Source organism: Mesoplodon mirus (assembly GCF_964341445.2).
Source record: "Mesoplodon mirus genome assembly, chromosome: 3".
NCBI classification, from domain to species: Eukaryota; Metazoa; Chordata; class Mammalia; order Artiodactyla; family Ziphiidae; genus Mesoplodon; species Mesoplodon mirus.
The window spans coordinates 166126950-166128746 of NC_138978.1; the positions used below are offsets into that span (position 1 = coordinate 166126950).

At 47.7% G+C, this 1797-nt stretch overlaps 1 pseudogene across 1 annotated transcript; it reads right to left on the reverse strand.

Moving 5' to 3' along the window:
* Positions 1-409: 409 nt before the first annotated feature.
* On the reverse strand, positions 410-932 carry LOC309799311 (ferritin heavy chain-like; annotated as a pseudogene). The gene has a single exon. The product of its transcript is annotated as a ferritin heavy chain-like (transcript).
* Positions 933-1797: the final 865 nt, after the last annotated feature.

A 1797-nucleotide genomic window follows, 5' to 3' on the forward strand; every position in this document is an offset into this window, starting at 1 on the left:
AATGGCTACTTCGAAGTCTTTTTCTCTTAAATCTCTCATCTGCTTACTCTCACAGACAGTTTCAGTTGTATGTATAGGTCACAATTTCCTGTTTTTTGCACTCCACAAACTTTTTTGTTGAAAAATAGACATTTTTCATAATATATTGCAGCAACTTCAATACTGCAAGACTGGTCCTCCCAGCCCCTTTCCAGGGCTATTTTTGTTATTTGCTTTTTTTTTTCTTTTCTTTTCTTTTTAAGAGGGGGGTGGGTACCAAATTACTCTATTTGAAGGAATGGTACTAACGAAAAAACTTAGGTAGATGTTTTGGTACAACTTATAGTAAAGGTAAAGGAAACTCAAACATGCATGCACTGCCTTGGTGACCAGGGAAGTCACCCATGGCTTCAGGAAGCCAGCCTAAAGCTTAGCTCTCATTGTTACTGTTTCCCAGGGTGTGTTTGTCAAAGAGATAACTCTGCCATGCCAGAGTCGGGAGGGCCCCCATCTTTCGCAAGTTGGTCACATGGTTACTCAATTCTTTAATGGTTTCCACCTACTCACTCAGGTAATGGGTCTCAATAAAGTCACACAAATGGGGGTCATTTTTGTCAGTGGCCATTTTGTGCAGTTCCAGTAGTGACTGATTTACATTTTTTTTCCAAGTGTAGCGCACATTCCATTGCATTCAGCCCATTCTCCCAGTCTTCACAGTCTGGTTTCTTGATATCCTGAAGGAAGATTCCACCACCTCTCTGGTTCTGCAGCTTCATCAGTTTCTCAGCATGTTCCCTCTCCTCAGGAGAATTTGGCAAAGTTCTTCAAAGCGATATCATCGCTGTCAAAGTAGTCTGACGTGGACAGGTGGCGTAGAGCTCCAGGTTGATCTGGCGGTTGATGGAGGCCTCCGAGTCCAAATGGCAGCTCTGGCGCACCTGCGAGGGGGCCATGGTCCTCACTGCAGGCAGCTGAGGAGATGAGGCTCCGGTGCTGGAGCGGACGTGGAGCGGACGTGAAGGACCTTGAGGCAGTGAGAAGGCGGGCTCCCTCCAGGCACTGTTGAAGCACGAGGCGACTCTCCAGCGAAGACTGTGAATTGTGTTTTTGTTTGGTTGGTTGTTTGTTTGTTTTGCGGTACGCGGGCCTCTCACTCTTGCGGCCTCTCCCGTTGCGGAGCACAGGCTCCGGACGCGCAGGCTCAGCGGCCATGGCTCATGGGCCCAGCCGCTCCGCGGCACGTGGGATCTTCCCAGACCGGGGCACGAACCCGTATCCCCTGCATTGGCAGGCGGACTCTCAACCACTGCGCCACCAGGGAAGCCCTGTTTCATGTATATAAAAGTCTTCTTTACTCACTACTCACTGAATACTTGTGTACTTTCAGTACTATTTCACTTTTAGTCGCCGTATTTGGGAGTTTTCCCCACAGCAAGCAATTGTGCAACGCCAGCTGGGTGCCCTACAATTTAATTCAGTTTTGTATCTACCCGGAGTGAACATCAGATCCCACAGGTTAAGGACACAGTCTCACAAGACTGCCCCCCTCCGTCCCCACCTCACTTTAGATACTACTTACCAAGTTCAGCGTATTACCTGTACTTCTGAAGGGCTGACTGGCTATAAATCAGAGGGTTCCACAACCTCCTCAGGTTTGATTAATTTGCTAGAGCACCTCACGAACTCAGGAAACCAGTTTACTTACTAGATTACCAATTTATTACAAAGGATATTAAAGGATACAAATGAACAGCCAGATGGAGAAACACGTAGGGCAAGGTCCCAAAGTGTTCCAAGTTCAGGAGCTGCTGTCCCCTT